At 50.1% G+C, this 23448-nt stretch overlaps 1 protein-coding gene and 1 long non-coding RNA gene across 7 annotated transcripts in view; both read right to left on the bottom strand.

Moving 5' to 3' along the window:
* Positions 1-23448, bottom strand: part of MN1 (MN1 proto-oncogene, transcriptional regulator) — a 290178-nt gene that overhangs the window by 225359 nt on the left and 41371 nt on the right. The window lies entirely within an intron of this gene.
* LOC308071061 lies at positions 911-23137 on the bottom strand. The gene is made up of 2 exons (XR_013930973.1): positions 13419-23137; positions 911-12654 (listed from the first exon to the last, which is right to left on the bottom strand). It is a non-coding gene; the product is annotated as an uncharacterized lncRNA (long non-coding RNA).

Raw genomic sequence — 23448 nt, 5'->3', positions numbered from 1 at the left:
GTCCTCAAACTGCTCAGATCTCCAGCACCGTCCTTACCATTCCCAGCATGTCAGAGGGATGCTCCTCTCCCACCCCACCACAAGCACTTGCTGACCTCATGTCAAGGCACAGGAGCTGCTCTGCATGGGAGCTTGGCAATGCCCAGGGCAGCATGCTCACCCTCTGCCCTGTGGCCTCCCCAGGAAAAGTGTGGGATCTTGAATATTTGTGTTTCTAGGGCAAAAGGTGTGAATCTTCTGAGGCTCGGCACAGTGGGAACTCCCTGACCCACACAGAGGACCTCCTTTTCCACCCACAGGCATGGCCCTGAGCCTGTGACACTCCATTATAATCCTGAGGTTATTGGTATTGGCAAAGTAAGTTCCTTAAGTAAAAATCATGCAGGGCCTTCCTCCCAAGATTGCAAATTGCATTTGTTACAAAGCCTCATTTTATACAGATCTCCTAATGTCCATCCAAGACCTCTCTAATCATGGGGAAAAGCGTGTATAAAAATTCACATGCATGATTCTGATCAAGTGCATTTATCTGTATAGATAGCCTTTTTTTTTTTTTTTCCAAGATAATGTCAGAAACTCTACACAAATCATCACAATTTACACTCTCCTCCTCTTTAGTATAAGGCAGACTCTGCCAAATCAAGGGCTGATATATCACATTATTTCTAGTAATCCAAGGGCTGCCTCCTGCCACATGCTTTATGAAATACCTATGTCTTTGATTCATTGATTCCTGCCTCACCTTGTGGATAGAAAAGCTTTTCTCCCTTCTTGTACAACTTTGTTTAACACACTGTGTACTGTGCTGCTTGGCCAACATCAGCCCTCTGCCCTTCAAGCCAGGATTAACCCTGCCTGCGCTCATATAGGACCACATGTACTGTGGAAAGCTTGCTAAGGATTTATTTCCTAGAAAAGAAATAGAGTTTTTTCTTCTTCCAAAAGAAAGCGCAAACACATTTCCCCATTGCCACAGCTAATGCAGTCAATTATACATTTGAGAAAATAGCAGAGGTGAGGATAGCTGGAGGGTGCCCCGTCACCGTGGTGTCTCCTCTGCTGCCACAGCTTGCCTGCTGCAGCCCCACCCTGTCCAGCACCTCTCTTTTTGCCTAGTAAGAGCATACAGAGCTCAGGACAGAAATCCCTTTCTGGCCACGCGACACTGAGCATGGCAACAGCAGCTGTCACAAAAAACTTTATTTTTTATAAGCCTTCTTCTCCAGTTTGCCCATAGGCAGTCACAGAGGTTGCCTCCATGAACACAAAAACACCAAGCAAAAGCAACTTCCAGAGAGTCACGCTGAAAAACAAGAAATAAATTCAGTTTACCTGACCACCTAAATCCCTGCTTTGGAAACTCTGCAGAGTTCCCAAGCCTCACAGTAATGCCAGGCAGAGCACGAGCAGAAGCGTGGGCATGGACTGTGGTGGCACACCAAAGAGATGGCTGACAGACACCCCATTTCTGTGCACTCACCAACCCCATCTCCTGGATGGATAGAGGGAACCTCAGTCACCCAGCCAGTGACCCCCATGCCTCCTACAGCCACTGGATGGGTGGTCATACCCAAAAGCATTTGGAAACAGGATTTAACAGTTCTTTGTCCTCTGCCAGAAGGGTTTGCAGAAGTGGTACTCATGCTGTTGAGAAGCAGAGCCTCCTGCAAGAATCAGCCATGTGATGGAGACAAGTTAGTATTCCAGCTGTGCATCTCAGCACCACACAGTAGATCGAATATGCACTGGTAAATACCACTTTTGGTGCAAGAGTCCACAGAGAAGTTATCAAGAGGAAAAGCAAATGTGTACAGCAAACAGTAAGTGCACCAGAGAACACAACTGCAATACAAAGCATGTCCTTCTCCTTCTGACGCCAGTTCCAGGATGACTAATTCTGTGCAAGGATGCCAGTCACTGAAAGACCTTAGATGCCCTCTTTCCACAACTCTGAAAACTGAAATAAAAGTACGAGACTGTCACTGTCTTGCAAATCTGACGCCTGCAGACCCAGGTGCTCCTGTGTATCCCCCCTCCCCATACAAACAGACCTGTCACTGCTCTTCATGCTAACTCAGCACTCTACCATCTCCAGTACAAGCACTCACCAGCTCTCATGAAGCCCCACTCCCCACCCCCTGTCACACTGCTGGGCTGGGAACAGCCTCCCCTGTGCCCCACGTGCTCACAATGGCAGCAGATCTGAGCTCCTTGTCCAGACAGACTGGTCCTTCTCCAGGCTGCCACTTAATCCCCAGCTTTTTGAGTGAAAATCCAGGGTCAGTAGGGGACAGATACTGAGGTCAGTTCCTGGCCAGGTAGGTACTTTGCACTGTGTGTGTATTTGTCCTAGTTACCAACAGCAGCCTAAAGCTCTGCACATGGACAGTAATATCTAAGAGAACATCAGGGAGATGCACCAAAACATATACCAGTGACGCCTTGCAAGGAATGGCAGGGTTTCCAAAGTCAACCTGGATGGAAAGCATCCTCAGGTGCTGGCAGACTCCCACCCCTCCACCAGCTATGCTCACAGCTCCTAGAGATTCTAGATATTTGCTGCCAAGAGCCCACATCAGGCTTGCAGTTACTTTAAGCTTTGCCAGAGTCCAGCTTCCACAAGGCCTCACTGGCTCTTGCGAGGACTTGGCCACACAGACTTACCAGACCACGCTGCCTCATCCACTGCCATAACCAGCAAGAGCTGTTGCTTGTCCAGAACTGGATTTCAGATGGCCCAGTACTGGGGAAGATCCCAATCATGCAGGCTCCTTAGTGTCTCCTGGTTCTCTGTGGCCTCATCATGGTTGTGCTCATCACCATTGTGCTCATCACAGTTGTGCTCTGCACCTGGGGTAGCCCAGAGGGTGGTCCTTGGCTGTGACCACTGCTGCACAGCACACCTGTTCCCACCACCTGGGCTGAAAGCATCTGCTTGCAGGGCCCTACCCAGCCACAGCCTGAGACTATCCTCCTTTTGGAACACCTAAGTGACCGGGAGTCTACAAAGGGGCATTTTACATATCAATAACAAAGTACATGACAATGCAAGCTGCAGGGAAAGGGGGAAAGGATGCAAGGTGGAGCATCCCCCAGTAGACAAGGGAGGCTAAGGCAAAATCCTAGGAATGTGAGAAGTGAATCCTTCCCCTCCAGAACTCAGGCTGGCCTCCACGCAGCCTTCCTGCCCAGAGAAGGCAAAGACAGCTTCCCCTCCCAGAGGGGTGAGGGTTCCTAAGTAAGAGGAGTGTGGAGGAGAGAGCCCCAAGAGAGGCCTTTGCCACTGAAGAGCATGCACCAGCCCACCTTACCTCATCCTTGTTCACCAGCGCCAGGGCACTACCCAATGCACACTCCTTCTGGCTGCATCTTGCCCACCAGCACACACACCCCCCCACACACCATGCTGGAGCAGGAGCTCAGCCCCTCGCCTCCCATTCCCTGTACCTCCCTGCACCTGGCCAGGACCTGCTGGCCAGCCGAGGGAAGACACTGGGACACAGTATGCTCCTCCACCCACCAGCCACCAGCCTGATCCTCTTTCAGCCTTCCAGCCCCTCTTCCTCCACGGATTGGGTTGCAACCTGGCAACAGGGCTCCCACACTAGCAGGTGAAGAACAGATAGCAAGCTCAGTATGGTTATTTCCTCAGGAAACAAGGCTAAAAATCCCTCAGTAGTTTCCAAGCCTCTTCAAGAGCCCCCTAGCAGGACCCTCCTCACTGTTAAGGTTGTCACGGAAAGGAACCCAGCCTAAGCCCAGCCACAAAGGACCAGCTTTCTCACCTCCTGCTCTTTCACAGATGTCTCTGGTCCCTTTCAGCTAAAAATCTTACGCAAGTTTCTCTCTGGTTTTTCTAAAAGGGCTACAGCCCCACACCTAACAGCTTGCTGGCAAGCTTTTTCCTTGTGCTTTTTGATCTAAATGCACTCTTCTGCCCATGACCATGCAGCACCCTGGGGAGCAAGGGTGGCTGCTGTCACACTGAGCCCAACGTGAAGGCACTCTGGGGCTGGGAGAGTGCATGAAAGATGCGCTTTGTCCACTTACAGTCTTTATCAAGGGCATAATTTCAGACATTTTTTGCAGATTAGAAAAAAAGTGGATTTATTTTACAGGAAGCAAGTCCAGGGTTAAAATCTTCCCTCACATCTTATGTCCAGGAGCAAGGTCTCCTCTGTTCATTATAATCTTCAGTGTAACTTCTGCTCTGCAGCTCCTTTAATCACATCAGATATGGGAACAGAAAAATGTCATTGTTCCTTGGCCATGAACAATGCCATTCGTGGAGCCATGAGAAAGCGCAAGATGGATATAAAAAAGGCAGGCTCTTGTCTCCCCATAATCTCTTCTACAAACTGACAAAAGAGGGTTTTGTATGGAGAAAATTGTCACATACAGAAACAAAACAAAAATAGAGCATGCGAGCTGGGACCACTTTTATCTGGAGAGGCACCACAGGGAGATATGCCAAATGTGATTCATTTTAACAAGTTTAGCCCTTGAGAGACAAGAGCAGAGCCCCCAGTTAAGAATGAGGAGGTTAGCCAGGAGGGTCAGGGGCGAACAAGGCCTGGCACAGCCAGGGAGAGTAAGTGACCCTGAAGACTGCTTCTTCCCCCATTACAGGGGCAAGGAGCTCTGGCATGGGACAACCACATAGGAAAAACAGACCAGGGTGGGAATGGGGGTGTTCAGGGTATTTTGCTGTTATTAATTTTGTCAGGTTAGCCTGTGCATTGTCTCATTTACAGTGGAGTAATTAAAGTATATAAACAGATACCAAGGTTCTTGCTGGCCCATCCATAATGGGCAGCTAGCAATGATTAACTACATAACTCTTTGGGGAGACCCTTCCTCTACACAGGCACCTGAGCAAACACCCCAGAGCTGCCAAGCAGCTGTGTGCAAAGCACTAGAGGCTTTGGTAAAATAGCATACATGGACTCACATGTGTTTGGGACCAGCCCTCCCACTCCCCAAGCTCTGCAGGTAACAGAAAGACCCAGATCAATACAACTGCAAGACCCTTTGAATGAAATCAATGCAGCTGAACAAGCGTATAAGTCCTGGTGTCATCACATTATTTATTCCCCAAAGTCCCCATCCCGCTTCAGTCAGAGGAAGCGCTCGAGCACATTCCCTCCCTTTGCTCCGCAGCATGCAAATAAATCAGAGGCTCAGGTTCTGCTTTACAATATACAACGGGATTACAAACCGCTGGCACTAAGCACCCTGCTAACCGCCACCAGTTCAGAATGAGTAGGGATAATGGGGGGACAGTGGCACTGGAGCTCTCAACCCGAGAAGGTGAAGCCAGCACCCTCCTGCAAGCAGCTTTATGTCTATACTCTTCACAGGTTCTCCTCCTCCAGCTTTTCACTGCCTTCCCTGGGATGTCTCTTTGTTCACTGCCTCCTTTCAAGCCATTGTTAGTTTATTAAATGCTTTTTAAGACATGCAATTTTTGCCCCAGGAGAATGAGCTGCAGAGAAAGAGCTCCACAGTCCTGGTGGCCTTGCAGCACCAGCCAAACGTCACATCCAGGCCCAGCAGGCAGCAGCATGGAAGCAACCAGGGCCATTCCCCGCCGTGCCTCCAAAGAATGGGTGAAATGGGCACAGCCCCACCGCTGCGTTGCCCGCCCTCCATGGAGGAGCCAGAGCCGTGCTGCAGCACCAATAAAACTGTGTGGCATGACAGGAGATGGCCACGGGGCCGGGTGGCTGAGCCTCCTCTGGAGCAGGAAGGAGAGACACAGAGGTACAGCATGCCCAGCCTGGCCCCATCCCACCCTGCCCCTTGAGCCGGCGGGAGTGCAGTGTTCCAGCAGCTCCAGACTGCTGCCTTCTCTCCCAGCCATCGGCAAGGGCCCCATGCAAGAGGAGGCCTCCCCAAAAAGAACCACCAAGAGCAGCCACCACCTCTGACCTTCCCTCCTCTCACCTGCAACAGCACAGCACACACTGTGAAAGGACTGACAGGGCCCCTGGGTGTGACTGCAGGAGTGAACACACACCAGCTCCCCTAGACACCAGCCCTGGTACCAGCACAGCACCTGGGGAGCCCCCAGCCAGGCGCTGCAGAGCTGTGGGGGCAGAGGAGACCCCTCTGGAGCACTGGCTCCATGGACAGGGATGGGGAGCTCATATACTCCTGGCCTGAGATGCTGCAGGAGCCCAGAAACACCAACAAGGTCCTCCTTTGCTCTGCTTTCACATACGTTAAAGTGCAGTTTAAGTGACTTGTTATGTAATTGTTACACTAGACCACAAACATTTTCCAGGTCCCACAATGCAGGGGAGCTAGTTCTTGACAGCTGTGGGCTGCACAGTAATTCATAAGCAGCCCATCATCTGAAGGCCCTTCCACCAGCAAGGTAGCAGCTCAGGGCTCAGCAAAGGCTGTTGAAGGTAAGTTGCTGGGCTGGGGCAATGCAGGACAGCTGTGCGGGCACTGCCATCCCCAAGCCTGCCTCAGCCAGTGCCTCTGTTCCCCCCTGCAGCCCAACACCCCAGGGAATGGAAAGCAATGGCTCCTCCAGCACATCACAGCCCTCTGCTTTGCCCCAGTGTCAGCTTGGACATTCCTTGTTCACCCTCCTGCAGCCTGCAGGCCATCAGCACCCACAGACTGCAGGTGGAAGGAAGGCCTGGAAATGCCTACTTGCTGCCAAGGATCATCATCAAATCAAGAAATTGTCCACAACTTGCACAACATAAATAACCACAGATTCTACCTGTGGTTATTTATCTACAGGTTTTAATCTCATTGCCCAAAGGCTCTGAAGGTGATTCACACCTCAAAGCCTCCTGTACTAGCAGCATCTCGCACACACTTCACACAAGTTTGCTTTTTTCAGGTTAATCCATATTCCCACCCATGAACAAGTGACAAGTGTCTCACTTGCTACTTTCACCTGATCAAGTCAGCCAAATCCCTAGTCAAAAGCCACGTCACAAATTAGGTTATTTAGGATTCCTAACCGACACTATTAGCTAAATCCCTAACACTGTTAATTATGTTTCCTATCACCAATTTACAAAGTGACTCTATTGATCTTGCCCCTACTCTGCAAATTACAAAGAAATGACCAGAATTAAAAACCAAACATTCAGGAAGATTTCCCCCCTCCAGTAGACAGGAGGGCTGGCTGGGTCCCTGCACACAAAGAACCAAAGACGTGTTTGTCTGCAGGCACCAGCTCCCATGGGAGGCTGTCTGCCGGCCACCCTGGGGAACTGCAACACAGAGCCAAGAAGGAAGCTAAGAAACCAAGTCTGAACCAGTTGAAGAAATTATTTCAAATAAAAGGACGAGTCAGAAAAAACACAGCGACTATGCCTGCTCCATCAAGGCACCAGCCACATTCCCACAGCTACCACTGAAACCCAGCCAAGCTGCAGGTCCAACTCACCTCAGCACCGCACTCCCCTGCTATAAGTCTCCCTGGAAGAAAGTCTGCATGTTGCCATTTTTTATTTGGGCAACGAAGCGGAGGTCTAAGAAGCAATATAATTTTTAGCTGTGGTTATAGCTTGAAATTAATGATCTTCCCACAAGCACGAATCAAACCTGAGGTAGAAGCAGTATCTTCCATTATCTCATTGAGAAAAACACCATAGAAAACATCGCTTTAAGTACACAGTGCAAGCAGATAGCCTGGGAATATGAGGGAAATCATGATTAGCTGTTCAGAAAATGTAGAGGTTCAATCTGAAATCGGGCAGTTTCCTCCTTCCTCAAGTAGGCAAATCCCCACCACAATCCCCCGTGACCCTCTAAGGACCCAGCAGCGTCCCTGAGGCAGGTGGATGGGCCACATGGCCAAGGTCAGCCCTCCCCTTGCTTCACTTTGTGTCCGTAGCTCCACGTGGCACCTGGCTCCCACCACTGCCTGCCAGGAGCTGAAGTCAGCCCTAAAATCTAACACTCTCATGTCGTTTGCTCTAGTAGGAAAAGGCATTCTTTGTGATTAGCTCTATCAAACCCTTGTGCACACTGATCTCATTACAGCCAGAAAGCTCATTTAGACCTTCAACAACAACGGAAAATGAACAGTAATTCTGAGCACAACCCACCAGCAGACCACAAATCCTCTTACTCTGAGGATACAGTTCATATTATATCCAAGCAAGAAATCTACTGAGTCACTTTAATTAATTCCCCTCCTCTAAAACAAAGCAGGTGTGTGCACACTGGAAAGGTAACACCCTCCTGTGAGGAAGCACTGCCTACTCACCTGCCTCATCCCAAAATGTGGAAGCCATCCAGCCACAGACAGGACAGCTAAGGGCAGTGAAGGTCCCCACATCTGCACCACCAGGACAGCACCACATACTTGCAAAGGTCAATGACGGTGTCCCCGCCATGTTAGGCAAAGCATTGCCAGCAGGAGGGTGAGCACTGCCACATGGCTCACACCAGGTCCCTGGCCAGCAGCTGCTGGCCACAGGGTGACTGGGCACACGCACGGTTCTATCACTGCCTTGGCCACAGGGACCATTTCAAGCTGGTGAAGACTGAAGTGAGGTGAAGGGTCTCACACACATCTTACATTGGGGATGCCTGCAGGAATGTGTCAGGGCAGAGCATGTGGCACTGAAGAACACCTACAGAGCATCACTCCTCCCTTTACTAGATTGTACAGAAATTTGCCTGCACTCCTTTCACACACACACACACACAAATATATTAAAAAAAATATTAGTATTTCCTCATCTATTTATAGCTGCAGGTAGCAAAGCTCACAAAACACCAGAGGACACTCACCCAGAGCTGAGAAAGATGAGCCCAACCAGAACAGGGGCCAAGCAACCAGGATTGAGAAAGCACTGCAGAACCAACCCCACGAGAGATGCTAGCATCACCCAGCCTTAAAATAAGTGTGTTTGGATGCTTCACTGACAGTACAGAAAAAGAAAACCACTGGGAAAGAGAAGACTTATGGAAACTGAAGGGATGGGAAACTGTCATGGGAACACAGAAGGAGGAGCAGGCCAGGAATAAACCCAGGCTAGAGATCAGCAGGAAGCTTCTAGCAACTAGAACGAGAATGTTCCATAACAGAATATCATTTTGGCCCCTTCTTTCCACACATACTCCGTGCCATTTGTCAGTGGAGGCTACAGACCTGTGGCAGCACACAGGAGCCGGTGGGCCTAAGGACCCTCTGAACCCGTTCTCCCCACACCGCTCCGTCCCCACCACCTCTGCCCTCCCCGCTCCTCAGCCCCATCCACCTTCCTCCCCGGCCCCTCAGCCTCACGAGGGAGCGTACCCCTTCCCTCTCCCGCCCGTGTCCTGGCCTGCCCACGGCCCACACCAGCCCAGCAGCCCAGCCCAGCACGCCGCTCTCCCCCAGAAGGCTACCAGCGGAGCCAAAGCCAGCTCCACCGCCGCCTCACCACCTCCAGCAGCCCCGCAGCCACACTGCCCACCGCAGCCCCCGCAGGGCCTGACCTCAGTGCCTTCACACCTCTGACCCTGACCCACCACACGTGGGGCAGCCTGGCAGAACCCGGCCCTCCTCACGCAGCCTGTCACCAGCCCTGACAGGGGAACCGCAGCAAGTGCTTACCTGCGTGGGCATCTAACACCATGGCAGCCCAGGAGCCCGCTCCTGCCTCCCCGGTGCCACCGCTCCCTCGGGCCCAGGCGCTGGCCAGGCCAGGTCCCCGCCGTGTGTGCCCAGCCAGGGCCCCTTGGCACGGCAGCCACCAGGCTGGGCGGTGCATGGCAGGCCCGCACTGTCAGTGATGCAGCCCCACAGATGGTCTGTGGTCAGGCACCTGGGGAGCCAGGGGCAGGGTCCCCATGGTCACTGCCAAGACCCCTCCTGCCACCGCCTGTCCCTCCAGCCGCCCCTCAGCCTGCCGGTGCTGGTGCCGTGCCCTCGGCGTGGCGGCTCTGAGGGGTGGCTGCGGCAGCCCTGGGAGGCACGCTAGCCCTGAAGGTGCTCGGCTGGCCGGGCCAGGCCTTCTTCTCCAGGAGGGAACTCAAAGTGCTGGCTGGTGTGCAGGGAGACCCCCGGAGGCAGGGGAGAGGGGCAGGAGGGCTCCCTGCTTTGGGCCCGCCACAGTGGGTTACACTGGCTGTAACTGGGCTCAAACCTCCATGGAAATGGCAAGCACGGCAATAACAAGCCAAGTACGAGACCCCTGTAACACCGAAAAGCGCTGCTCCTTTATCCAGAGTGTCCAAAGCTCAACTGAACAAGGACTTCAGAAAGGGAAGCATGCAGCATGGACTTTAGAGCCAAGAGGACTGGAAAACTAAACGCAGACAAGATAAACATGGACATCTCTAGAGAATGTGAGGGGGTGGTGAGGTGAATGACAACAGAACAGCCTAGGAGAGGAATTCAACCCCACCACCTTCTCCTTCAAAAATTGTATGCCTTCATTAGCGCATCTATCTTATGGGCATCCACTAAACGCCATACTCTAAGAGGGCAGATAGGGCGGAGAGAAACACCTCTGATTTCACAAAGGAGAATTGCTACAGTAAATCTGTCTGTCTGGCCATACAGACCAGACAGCACTGTAATATTCAAACAAATTCCCAAGCGTCTCCAATTAATATTGACTGATCCCAAAAGGCTGACAGATATTGTACAGGAAGAAGCCTGGGAGATGTTTTGGGAGATTTTATTGAAACAAAACTTTCCTAAATATCCTGAAACATTAAAAAAATCTTCATGGCTGCTAACATATTTGCAAAGCAGAAAGATTACAGCAGCCAGTGTACTGCCACCCTGCACACTCAGCCAGCTGAGTTTTCATTACAAATCCATTCAGCATCTCATTACTGTCCATCATGAGGGCTTCAACACCAAGACCAGATTCACTTAAGCAGTGTGAGTCTTGCACTGCGCTTCCTAATGCGGCTGGATTAATGGGGAAAACATCTTAGGGAACATCCTCACCAAACAGAGGAAAACAGTAACATCCTCTGACAGTTCTTAGGCAGCAAAGCACAGATCCCCAAAGGGAGAGAAGTTCAAAGAATCTCAAGAGCTGATGGGGCAGGGACCTTGTGAAAGGCTGTTCATGACATGCCTTCCTCTCTGCAAAAAGATCTCACAGCTTGAGCTGCAAGAACAGGAGGTGAATTTCCACTCTGCAGACATGATTCCACATGAAAAGAAGATGGTACAATGTCAAACTCTCAGCACTGCAGAGTGGGAACAAAAGTAAGATGGAAAAAATACAAGTGTAAAATACAAATACAAGAACTAAATTACAGTAATCCAGTATGCTAGAAATTTTTAAGAAAACAAACCTCTGTTAGCTGAAGGACAAACATTTACTGTCATTAAGAAAAGCATTCACAACACAGATGAAAGAGACAGACTGCTATCACTACATTACCATCTACCTTGACATTATGCTTTCTCAGAGCCATGACAAGGACTTTGGGCGCTCAAATCAGCTGTGTTAACCATAAGAGATGCAATTTTTAAAGTTGTTGCCTTGCCTTACTGGGCATCTTCTCAGTAAATATGAAAAGAAATAATTAACTGCTAAAGCACAGGGTTTGGAGCCAGAGCTTCCAGCTCCCAGTCTTCTGCAAAGGCTATCAGTAAAAGTCTTAGATTTCAATGGCTATTTATGACAAGGTATGTCAAATTCACACCTTACTGCTTCATTACTGGCGAGAACAGCAGGGGTGGAGGGGCAGATTTGCTCCATTGTTCATTGCCTTTCCCATGATGTTTGCAGTACAGTCTGGCTCTGGTACAAGACACCCGTGTCTGGTACTGGGAACATCCAGCTCTGATCCCTCCTTTTCCTGAAGGCACTTTGCAGCTCAGAAGCAGTCCCTCTCTCCATACCTGCATTGTCCTGCTTTCCAAATGGAAAATTCCTCGTTCAAGATGGGCATTTTGGAAGACTGATCCCCTGCTTTGCCTTCTCCAAAACTAATGAATGATATTATTAACATTTATGATGGAAGAACCAGGCATTAAGATGGCAAGTGATGGACAGGCAGCCTATGCATGCAGAGTGTAACAGCACAAGCAATGCTACTGCACAGACAATCCACCTAGGTGAGTCACTGCAGAGTTTTGTGTGTGATTTCCTTAGATACATGTGCAGCCTTTAGCTGCGTGCCTCCCACATTCTTCCCAGATAAGTTTCCTCTGCACTTTTTGGACCTTCTTATCAGCCACATGATCCACCAGGTCTTACTTGCAGGATGTGAGCCAGACTGCCTGCTGATTCCCTTCCCGGAGAAGGCATGACCCTGCCTGAGGGATGCAAAGCAGAGCAGTCAGCCACACATAGCGGGAGTGCACCGAATCTGCTCCAAGGGTGGCAGCTCTGAAGGTGCATTTCCATAGCTTGCATTTCCATAGTGTCGTGCCGGCAAAGAAAGGAGAGCGCTGGGGAAAGATCGGCTCAGCAAGGTTGAGAAGAAGGCTCCTCTCCACCAGCCTTTCAGATACAGAGGTCGCAGGCTTGCAAGGGTCAGCAACCCCTCTTAATATTCACCAAAGTAGCAACAACAAAGGCAAGCTGGGGAAAGGGAAGCGTTCCTGTGGAGTCCCATCTTCACTCTGGATACCACTCTACAATGAAGTTATTTCAAACCGCCCATAGGTTAAGCTACGGCTTTCATCCCAATAGCAAAGTTCCCGCTGAGCTCTGCCTGCAAAGGCACATCAAGCAGAGACATTGAGATGACATCTAACCTCACCCAGCTCACTACAGCAGCCACCTTTCTCAGCCAGGCTGGTAATTTAGATAACAGAAGAGAGTGTGTCAAATGCATAACATTTAATAAGACCAGAAGAAGGTCAGCAGCCCTGTCTAAGCAGAACTTTAAAAGCTCCCATCTGATATAAATGCTATTTTGGACATCAGCAGTGCTTGGTAAATAAAAAGGCAAGTTCCACCTTCCAAATTACATGAATGAAGCTTGGCTTTGATGATGATTCCAGGGAGGCAACTCTCTCTTATTTTCCCTTCACACACCTGGGCATTAACCAGAAAGCCAAGGTCACTTACTGCTCTCTCATTCAAGCAATCTGGATTATGTCTCCCTGAAATCATTACCGCGTTGTGACAGCAGCTGGGAAGCCCAGTGAAAGCACTTCCCTCTGCCATTGTACAGCTGCCAGGAGCACTCCTGTGATCTGAGTAACAGAGTGGCCCAGCCACAGCCACAAGCAGCCCACTGGAATGCAGTGGCAAGCAGTGACTATCCCAGCAAAATGACTGAATCCTCTCTTTTAGGTGTGTTGCTTTCATGATGTCCAAAGCTCTTCCGTATCTTGACACCACATAACACCTGCACTTTAAAGCCTGGGTGTCAACAAACCTACAGAGGACTGGCACCCAAAAGTACTCCCCTCCCAAATCATGTTTCTCTAGAACCAAAGATGTTGGCTGTCACTAGAACAGGTCACCTACCAGTTTTCTTCCCTTGGGTTTCCATTGTGCATCCAGCACTGGAGAGAGGCATGTGGCCAGCCCTCCACAGCCCCAACCCATGCCAGCCCCGACAGAGAGCAGTGGAAGGGCCAGCACTCCTGCCCCTGCACCCTCTGCTCCACCATGCCTCATGTCACCCACGTGGGCAGTGCACTAGCAGCAAGGTCTGGTCAGCAGCAAGCACTTTGTATCACCCTCGTGCTTCACTGAGGCAGGCAGAGCTGTAAAAGCACATGAGGAGTTAAGCTTTTTCTTACAAACTGTGTAAAGATGTGGTCTGCACACTTGGTGAGCTGAAGCATTTGTGGGCCAAAACATCTTGCCGCATATTTCTGAAATTATTTGTCAGAAAAGAACGTCAATGACATAGAAAATGAGTTGCAGATGTAACCTTTTCAAGCATCAATAATAACTTAAGACATTTGAAACTAAATCTTAACTCACAAGTGACTACATCACACAGGGTAGTTTCTGAGGCAAGGACTAGCAGATCAGATGCAGAACTGTAACAGACCCCAGCAATTGTGCCCCCCCTCCAGCTCTCCCACTTAGCAAAGAACAATTAAATTCTTGCATTTGCCAAAGCTGCTTCCCTTCCTGGGACCTTTTTTCCTGATTCCCAGGCTGCTCCTGGACCCAGCAGGCACTCTTGGGTGGGAAAAGAGGCTGCCAGACCAGGTCCAATAGCCAAGTCCCACCATGCGCTGAAATTAGGATGGCCAGAGTCCTTTCTCTGGGGTCCAACATAAAGGCAAAGGCATTCAGCAAGAACACTGCTGTTTTAACACTTCCTCATTCACACACACACTCCACTGCCACAGTGGCCAGTCCACAACCCAGACTCCTTGAGCTTGGCAAGTATGGTTTCTCAGACACACAAAGGATGAGGACACCCCCTAAAATGCAGATGTGCACGCTGCAGCAGTGCTACCGACAGCGAAGGCCATTGGTGTGTTTCAGTACATGCAGCAGCATCCTCAGTTCTGCATGCTTGTGGTGTGGGCACACCTGCAGCCTGCATGAGCTTTCCTGTTGGCTCAAGGTCTGATGGACCGTCACTGCTACAGATCTTCTGAAATGGCCAAATAGCCAGCACTGCCACCACACTGATATTTCTGTAATGAATATCACCACTGTATGCTCAGAGGCACATGCTTAAGGAATTTAACTACTTTAATACAATGGGCTCAAATTGCCAAAGAATGTTTGTGCATCAGTGTGAAATCAGAAATTCGGGGAGGGGGTGCTTTATCTGTCAAAGGCCAACATCAGGGGGCTGACAGAGCAGACAGTGGGAAGCTGGATTGCATTTGATACGCATCAGCCCATCAAACACAAACAGTCTTTAAAGTGCTGAAAGGCCGAGCCAGCCCTGTCACAGGCTGTAACGGCCCCACTGGGGCCCGACCAGGAACGCTCCCTCCGAGCTGTGCTGGACCAGCGTGAGTCTCCTGGCCTGATCTTGAGCCATAAATCACAGAAAAAGGGATACTTCTTAACAGCTCAAATTAAGATAAAATGCCTTCATTGTCAGGTCAGCAGCTACCTGTGCCATCCCTTGGCCACATGTTACTTCTGAGCGGAGTGCACAGGATGCCCTGCCTGGGCATGTGCTGGCCATGCGGGTGGCAGAACTGCTGCAGCCACATGTGGATGGACCAGCGAGCTGGGAGGCAGCGTCAGGACTGATCTCCCTCCCAACCAGGCCAGCAACCATCAGTTCAACAATAGCCTGCTCAGGATAGAAAGAAACAACACCCTAGAACAGACTGGGGGTGGGCTACTGGCACTAGCACATGCTGCCAGTCCATGAGAAAGGCCGACCTGAGATCCTGCTGGGATGAGCAGACATCAGCCAAGCATGGTCATCACCTGCATGGGCACCAGTCCTGCAGGCAGCACCCACATTCAGCTCAGCAGGGCTCAGCAGACCTGGGGCTGGCTGGGGAGCGGTGAGCATGCTCCCACTGCCTCACCAGTATCCCTCTGCAGTCCTGCTGGAGGGTTACCAATGCCTGAAAAGAGCTGAACTTAAGTTATTCCAAGGGGGGGGGGGGGGGGGAACACAAAACTTTGCCTTCAGATTAATCATCAGACCTCCACCTTGAAAAGACCATTTCTGCAGTCCCCTGCTGCCAAGGCCAGCCCTGGCAAATGGGCCCTGGCCCTCCGGCACAGGCTGCCCTCCGGGATTTTGCAAGGGGCTCTGCAGCCCTCTGCAGAGCATGAACACAGTTGAGGGGAATAAATAACATAGCCCCAACATATAAAAAAATAGCCTTTTCTTACAAAGCAAAGTCTCGAATAATAAGTGAAGGAAAAGGAAGGGGAGGAACATGCCTGCGTGACCCCTCCTAACCACCTCCAGCATGGCACAGCATCACTCAGCCGAGCAGGGTGCACGGCAAATAACACCCACTCTGCTGTTGCCCCTGCCCCAGCACCGAGACCCCACGCACCAGGCAATTCAGGTGAACAGATGGATTTTCCATGGGAAGGAGCTGCGACTGCTCCTTCCAGTCAAACATGTCAGCCCCGCAGAGCCATATGTGCAAAACATTAAACCCACTCCCTTCACTAGGACAGCATCGCCAGGAGAGGGCTTTGGGGGATTTTCAGAAGGAAAAGCTCCTCAGCCTGGCACAAGGCAAACAGGCAGCAATTCACAGGGGTCCGCAGCCAGAGCCTGAGCCCATTGTTTCTACATTCCCAAACCACCAGGATTTTCCTCTTCCAGGTGCTTCTTGTTGATGAGATGCAGCAATGGTAAAATATTAAATTGCATTGAAGCAGCAGTAATCTCTCAACACAACAAGCTGCCTTCACTAGGGCTTGTAAGCAAAAGCCTTGATAAGGTGTATCAAGCTTCCATAGCAAACACGTTTAGGAGGTTATTCACACGCAGCGCAAGCCACTGGGGTTATTTCAGGCCAAAATCCATGCAGTGCTAGACACAAGGAGACCTCAGAGCTAGGGGTATCAGCCGTTAATTAGGAAAACTGGCAATTCCTAATCTCACTGCATCAAGAATAAGGAACCTTGAGGGTCCATGAATTGAGATAGTTTGATTTAAATACAAATAAAATAGATGTGTCTCCATTTTTATTAACTTTGGAAATCTAAATAGGGGCTGAAAAGCAGCCCCTGCCACTTTTGCTCACAGTGCTGCTGGGAGGGAAGGTCACAGCAGACACAGCATTTGTTTATAAGGGATTTCAGGCTCAAATCATCAACTGTTTCCGCAGTATTGCCACAGAGCTGCCAGCAGAGCTGGTGAGCAGTGGAGCACAAAGCCTGAGGCTGTACCAGGCACATGCAGAGGTACAGATAGTGCTGTGATCCAAATCCAGCATCACCTAGCCCCACCACGACACACGGGAGGCCAAGATCTCCCTGACCCAAAATGCTCATGCCTCAAACAGCCTTGCCACCCACTGGTCCTCCTTGCAGCTAGGCTGGCTTCTCTGGAGCTGCAGGAACAGCTCTTGTTCGTGGGACCTGCCCATGGGCAGGGCAGGGAGCTTGCAAGAAAGGATAACTCATTCCTCACTCTTCTCCCTAGGAAGGTTCAACCAAGTATGCACGTGGTGTTTCCTTGCATTTACGAGAGGAGACGCAGCGCCAATGGGGCCAGGAGCACAGTCAGGTCTAGAACACCTTCAGTTCCTCTAAAAGAGAGGAATTCTTTTCCATGGGAATTAACAAAATGCTTCTTTAGCAGCAATGGGAAATAATTTAAAACTCTTAACTTCCATCATAGGTAAATGAAATTGCACACCAAAAAAGCAGCGTTAGAAGAAGATTAGGTCTGTAAAGTCAGAGGGCAGGAGCTGCCAGGGCTGATGCTGCCAGCAGCCTCCAGCCTTTGGTGATGCAGACCCCTTGTGCAGAAGTGCTGTCTCCAGCAGCTGGTAGGACATGCAAGTGCCCATCATCTGCAGGAGGCCTGTTCCATGTGCAGGTATGCCGGGGTCCATGCAGAACACCTGGTTTTAGTCCCAAAGGACAGGATCCAATTGACTTGTGCATGAGCCATGCTGCAAAAGGCTTGGAGTTTATTAATTGGGCACATTACCTCTCAGGGAGATGGGCAGTCTCATGCAACGGCTCCCTGAGAAAGGCACAGCATTATTGCTGTCAGGCAGCAGGAACCTGAGACAAACTCACAGTTTTTCTGGGTTTCATCCCAAAACACATTTATTTGGGCTGAGTGATATGCTGAGTTGCTTGGCAGACCAAGACTGGGGAGCACAGGCCACAGAATTCAGACCATTTGAAATGTAAATATTCTAATAAAGAACCCAGAAGATCTTCCTAGTGTGGGAGGGAGGCATTTTTGGAGATAGGTCTCTAAAAGCAAAACATTTCCTGAGTAAGCTTTCCACCCAGAAACAAGAACAAATAAGGTTTCAAAGCTTAAACATTGCAAAAGGCGCAACTCCTGCTGCTGCAGACACATAGCACATGCATCCCTCTAACACCTCTCTCCACCCCAGTGTGCTGCAGAGCACAGGGTGGCTGGCCAGGACACCAGCTGTAGCCGGGTGGCCACTCTTGGGGTGCCTCCAAGGCACAGCAGGTGCAAAGAGGGGTGCCAGGGGCACAGGGCTGGCCTGTGTGCAGGGGCTAACAGCCCAGCTCACCTTGTGCCCTGTGGCATGGCTGAGAAGTGGCACAGCTCTTCCATACGAATGCATTGGATGGATGAATGTGGGGAAGAACAGGGAGTCACTCAAGCTAAAGGGTAGTCCCAGAGCAGGAGCAAATGGATGAAAGCTTGCTCAAGCACTCCTAGGGAGGGAGCAGGACTGCCAGCAACGGGGAGTAGAGGACCTGACCATCTTCCAGCAGGAGCAGGGACACCAGCCTGGCTCGCTGCATGGTGCTTGCAGGCGACACAAAGATCTGTGTGGGCAGGAGGTGGCGAGCCCTGCCAGCCCTCCGCCATGTGAACATGCAGCACTGGACCTGCACCCTCACAGCTTGGAGGCTGCCAGAGGTTAAACGGCCTGTTGCAAAAGAATAAACTCGGCTTTGCAGCCCGGAGTGGTGTGTGGATGCAAAGGGACAGGAAGGGATGTGTCGGTGCTGTAGCAGCCCTGGCCAGCGGTGCCAGGCCACATGCCTGGTGCTGTGCACAGGTTATCACAGGAGTCCCACACATGTTCAAGCCTCCAAGTGTCCCTGCACACCACATAATAACCACACTGAGCATGTCCAGCTTTGTTGTTTTAGCCATACTGTAGAGGCGTCTATTTACTTGGGAATCATATGTTTTCTGCCCTGGTCCTCACTGTATTCAGAACAGTTACTTAGCTTCAATAAACCCCTTGTTAAAGCCTTTTCCCTTCTGTAATCTCATCAAACTAACCAAAAGGAGTTTGTTCTGAAATAGAGTCCCATTTTGTAACCTGGCTTCCTATAGGAGATCTCCCCATGTGCACTCAGCCCCTCGGCCACAAAAGGGGTCTGCTTGTCCTAGCGCACTAACAAAACACTGCCGTCTGTTTGGGTTAGTCAGCAGGGGGTTAATGAAAAGCCCGGCCCTGGGGACTCCCACCTTATCTGCAATCATGAATTTATTGAAGAATGTGTTAATGTGCTGGATTTTATTCATCAGGGGTCAGGGCTTTTCAAATTCTTCCTCCCAGCTCCCCCTCTTTCCATCCCTCCCCAGCAAGCTCACAATGCTGTTTAAACAAAGGACTCCCAACACAAAGAGCAAATTTACACAGTAAAGTTTTCTTGCAAGCCCAGAGCAGAGTCTGGAAGAATTCCAGCTTTATAAAGAGAAAAGGGGGTGGGGGGAAGAAAGGGGGAAGGGAGAGAGGGGCATTTTGCAGAGGATAAAAGGAAATTGAGAAAAGTTCCCACCTCCTGAAGCTCAGCACTGAATATTCTCCGCCAGTTAACCCCAATGCATTACCAACCCTTGAGGGTGTTTCAGCAGGACAGGAGCCCTCATAACACCAAACTTTCCAGCCTCCTTCTTGAAGAAGATTGACATTAATGTTTTAACATCAAATCTAGGGTGACATTTCAACAGCTTCTTTGTCTGTGGATTAATAACATTAGCCCCTAAAAGGACACAGCAAACATTAACCAGGGCTCACGGTTTTTTGCTTGTGCCAGTTTTACAGGTGGTGATACAAGCGAGATGTAGCAGGCAATAATGAGCCTCAGCGATGGCTTACAGGCTTTGCAGTGATTACGTGTCCAAGGCCAAGTGAGAACATGAAGGAGCCTCTGTTCCCACCTCCCGCATCCCACCCGTGCACCACGCACCGTCCCAGGACCGGAGGCCATGGGAGCCCTGCTGGCAGCTTCCCTGCGCACCACCCGCCTGGGTTCTGCAGATGCACAAACCCGCCACTGTCTGCAAGTGCTAGAAAAAAGGGTGGTGTAATTCCAACACAGCTCATACGGCCGGCGAGCTCTTTTCCCCTTCCATCACTTGAACATTATCCCCACTCGACAGCTAGGGATAAAGGGTTGGTCGGTTTGGTTGTTTTTATTTTTTTTAACTAAAAGGTTAAGACCCCCCCCACTGCTCTGTCAATTTTAGTTGTGCTGGTCAGAGCTCTGGGAATTAGAGAACAGGGAGCAGTCCTGCACTAATTAACCAAAGATGACCTAAATGATTTTCTTCAGGTCTTGTCACCTCCACTTTCTGCACTATCATTAATAAGCTCTGGCAATGTCTCAGAAAGAAGGAGAGCTCAGAACAGACATCACCTCTATTTCCACCTCTGCCCAGCAGGCACAGTATTACGGGCCTCACCTGAGCAAAGAGTTTTCAGACATTTTTACAAGCAAAATAAATGTGATGGTATTGGCCATAAAGCTAAAACTGCTGGGGAGGCTACAAATTCTGGTCACCATGCAGGAAAGTAACTGCTTCAGGCATGTAGCTTGGAGACTTTTGGAACTACTCAATTAATATTAAAAGAATCTCATCAAAATTCCATTTTTTAACAAGTTTCTCAGCCAAAAGGATGTAATTGACCCCAATTTTCATTCCTGTGTTTATTTACTTTGCTTTGCAGGGAAAGCAATGCCTTTTCCCATACTCTCATAAAACCAGCAGCAGTCTGTAATAGACAACAACCTGGGAAAAAGGGGTTTAAATGACTCTGGACTTACACACAGAAGCCCACAAAGAGCAACGCAGCACACGTTTCTGCCTGTCTCTGCTGTGCGTGGCTCTGCCCTGGCTCACACATGCATCTTCCTGCCACAGCCGGAGAGGTTGGGAGGGGATGCTCTGCAGGCAAAGGGTTTCTAACACCTAATGACCAAACCCATCTGAGAGCCGTGCTGAGCCCTCTGCCACACTCGCAGCCGCCCGGCAGAACATCAGGCAGGCTGGGATGCAGGGCCAGAGCTGCCCAGAGCCGCACGGCTTCTTGTCTTCCCGGCTGTTGGTGCTGCTGGGCCGCAGGGGGGCCGGGCAGATCTCAGCACATGGGATCCAGCTGCGCTGCTGATGGATCCCTGACTGCTGAACATACAATACATATTAATAGGGTCTCCTTTGTGACAGGAATGCCAAAGCCTCGTGCAGAAAATAACTCAAAGGATATAATTAAATCAGTTAAATGGCTTGGGAAAAGAGACATGGCTACAGCCAGATTTCAACTCTCAGTACAGTCTCAGGGCACAGGGAACAACGATTACAAAAGCAAGAACTATAAAAGCTCTCTGACCAACTACTTGCTTTTCTTCAGTTAATAAACTATAATCCCTGCTTAACACTGACACAGACCAGAAACGAGCCTCTAGCACAGAGCATCAGGATGAAGGCAAGTGTTCGGCGTAAGCAAACGCAGTGCCAGCATCACTGGGGGTCATGACTGTTACCAGACAGCAAGTAAAGCCAGTACAGAGAGTAGGAAATCAAAGATCAGCCAGTTTGTTTTCATCGGTTAACATGATGTGCAGCAACCAGCCAGCTCGTGCCACTTTTCGGAGCCGGGAGCTCGGAGAGGAGCACTGCTGGTACAGGAGGGGCAGCTCCGGCTGCTGGCAGCACCAAAAGGAGCCTTTGCACAGGAGATCTGGCTGTCGAGAAACAGCTGTGGCGCACCGGAGAAGCCATGTGAACCCAACTAACAGAGCTCATGGCCAGTTTTGATGGGACAACTAACCACTAAAAGGAGCAGCGCTGTGTTACACAAGCTGGGGGGTGTGTGTGTGTGTGTGAAGCTCCCTGTGGCCAGTCTCACCTCCCAGCCACTTGCCAGGCAGCACCAAGGTGGCTCCAACCATGGCCACGCTGTGGGAAGGTCTGTCCCCTCCAAGCTCCAGAGCCACAGGTGATAAGAGGAGAAAGAGAAATGCTGTGAGAGAGGGAGGGCACACCGAGATGAGCAAGATATCCTGGAGAACTCCCCAGGGCAGCGTTTGGGCAAAGTGGCTGGGACTGACACTGCACCAAATACCTCGAATGCCCAGCAGCTGGGACGGTCCCAATGGTCTCAACACATGGGGTCACCACCTCACAAGCGACTCTGGGGATGGGCTGGAGAGAGGTTGGGAGCCACCAGTGGGAATGAGGAACACCCAGAGCTCCCTGCTGCCAAACCCAGCACCGGTCCCACAGGGGAGCTGGCAGCTGTACGGGGAAAGCGGAAGGTCTCCTCTTCCGTGGGTTTCCACTGTGAAGAAGGAACTGTGCAGCTGCCAGGAACACTGCTGACATTTCTCTCTCAGGATCAAAAGAAGTCCAAACGTAAAAAACCCACCAATACTGAAAAAGTAATTTCAATAATTTCAATGGGTTTGAGCTGAAAGTTGAGGGGGAAAACGTGTACTACTTACACAGCAAGGAGCAAAAAGCTGTCAAAATAGATTCACTTCTCAGAAGGGTCACATACAGAAAAAAAGTAAGCAAGTTATTTATTTGTAAAGCTAATGTTACAAAGTATCTAACATATAGTTACCAGATTTAATAAGAGAGAATGTTTCAAAACAAAATAGCCTTTTATAGCCAAAGTTAACAAATTTCTGTCTGCTCTGTACCCAGCCACCATAACAAGAGGTGAGGTTTACATCTTTAAAGCAAATTACACTTCTCTGCCATGCATCGCTTTCTCCCTTCAAGAATATTAAAATCGGGGTTTGAAAATTAAGCAAAGCTTTCTCCCTCAATGGACTCGAAATGAATCTCAAGATAGTTTCATTTCTCCATGTGTGCTTTTCATGTTAAAGAACAACGTAGAGGGACGAGACCAAATACATGTCTCAGACACAGAAAAGCTGGTGAGATGCGGGCAGAGCTCACAGGCTGTGCAGGAGATGCAGCGGCTCATCCTGTTACGCTGCACACCAGAACGTGCAGAGCAGCACTGTGAGCACTGCACAGCTTTCTGCACCTCAGCACATGCCAAACAAATGGAAAAAAATACGTGAGGCTGAGCACCGCTTCCGTGTTTCCTGCAAGCATGAAAGATACAGAAGGTTGTTTCTTCAGTTCAAAGATGACGTGTTTGAACAGCGCCTGGGCTATTGCGCATTTGGGGTTTTTTCCCCCTTGGAAAATATCATACATTTCTCTTGCAGCCCTCCTTGGAAAACTCATAGGAATGTGAAAGGATTAAGAGTTTGAAATCTGAGTAACAGAGATGAATGGATTTTTAAGAATCTTGGTAAAGAGCTCTAGCCTGTTTACCGTTTATTCACAGAATTCGGCTCAAAAATCTTACCAGAAGAAGTGCTATGGAAGACCCAGTGTTCCGGCTTACAATAAGGCCAGGAGGAACCTCCTCTTGTAGCTGGGATCCTCCGAACTCAGGAGGAACCTCCTCAAGGTTCAGCTGCAGCTCCTGAGGAGGTTTATCTTTGCTCATCCAGCCCCATTTACTACAGACAGGGGCTCAGCAAACCTCATGGATTTGCTGTTCATCAGAGAAATGACTTCAGCTAAAAAGTAATTTCTGATCGTGCCGGTTAGTTCCAACCTTTGTGATCTCTGGGTCAGCCAGCTCTGAGCCAGGAGCAAGGGGCTGGA

The sequence above is a fragment of the Falco punctatus genome (genome assembly GCF_963210335.1).
Source record: "Falco punctatus genome assembly, chromosome: 1".
Taxonomy (NCBI): domain Eukaryota; kingdom Metazoa; phylum Chordata; class Aves; order Falconiformes; family Falconidae; genus Falco; species Falco punctatus.
This window is presented reverse-complemented; position numbering and strand designations above follow the sequence as displayed.